The sequence below is a fragment of the Habropoda laboriosa genome, unplaced genomic scaffold (assembly GCF_001263275.1).
Source record: "Habropoda laboriosa isolate 0110345459 unplaced genomic scaffold, ASM126327v1 scaffold102, whole genome shotgun sequence".
NCBI lineage: Eukaryota > Metazoa > Arthropoda > Insecta > Hymenoptera > Apidae > Habropoda > Habropoda laboriosa.
In genome coordinates, this window is record NW_017100262.1 from 827,503 (window position 1) to 828,968 (window position 1,466).

Here is a 1,466-nt window from a genome sequence, read left to right on the forward strand (position 1 = left end):
CGTTGTTTCTTAGATAAGTAAGCTCGATTTTCACGCTTTAACGTTTACGGTATAAGGGAAGGAAAGAAAACGAAAAATGATAAACTGCGGTAACGACGCCAGAAGGAACAATGAAACATTAAACGAGAATTCGATGAGACTTTTTTGTATGAACAAATATAAATCGAACTACTTTTTTTCACGGTGAATTCGCGTTGCTCTAGGTGTAAGATGATTAAAAACACGTCGTCACAATATGCACGCAATGATAGAGGGGGGAAAGAAAAAAAAAGGTAATCGAAGTTGATGTATCCCGAAGACGACCCTATACGCGATATTAATCGAAATTCAAAGCGTGACGTCACGATTTCTGCGCGCAGTGCCAACGCGTCGAAAGCAAGGCAAAATAAATGGTACGATGTATCAATGCGTATTGTAAAAGTATTAAACACAGTGTGAATCTGTCCCGTTTACTTTCTTTTTTTCGTGTCGCGCGATGAAAATGAAGGACCGGTGCTAAATGATGTACACTCTGTTCATTCATGGAATAAAATACACACAATATACACGTACATACCAGGGATGCGGAAGCTCGTAAGGGGAAACGTCTGCACAGGAATTGAAAGAATAGATTTTATTTCCGGTGCACAAAAAAGGAACGTATAATTTAACGTTAAAAAAGAGAAGAAAAATAAAATGGCCTATAGACGTAGAGAGGAGAATCGTGCTTCTTTCTCTTTTAGGCGAAACCGACGGACTGTATAGCGTGTAGACGTAAATTTAACGAATCAAACTCGACGGCTCCCGAGTCATAAGCGGTGAGGAGAGAGGAAGACAGCAGCGCACGCACGATCATTTTTCAAACTATAAACTATCGCACCTGCACTCGATCCTTTTTTCTGCATTCTAATTGTAATGTTCGCGCGGCGACGACAAAAAACTGTATTATTCAAGTGTATAATAGACCCGTTAGTCCGTAAGCCGATATAAAAGATATTAATTCGATAAAATTAATTCGATCAACGTTTCTATACCCAAGGCGATGCAGCCAAGTTTATCTTTTACCGTTCGCAACGCGAGATTAATCATTAATATTCGATATATCTCGAGATTATCCTGGAATAGGATATCGATCGGATTTCTATTTATATCGAGACTTCTTAGTCCACTTTTCTATTGCAATATAACCTATCGAAAGAATTTCATTTTACAAGATTAAAAAAATAAGTGAAAAATTTCAACGATGATTTTATATTGTCGTTATTCATAGAAAGGGAAGAAACGTATCTTGTGAAAGAGGAAGAATTAAGACAAGCTTCCTCGAGGATTTCATTAAAGTGATATGTTAAACAAAAATGTCTAACTAAAAACGGTATCATCCTACTGGCTCGCGAGCAAAGCGCGAAGACCGCGAAAATAAATTGACTGTATCACCTTGCGCACGCCTGTATCATAATGAAACGCACGAATTACCATGTGTCATATAA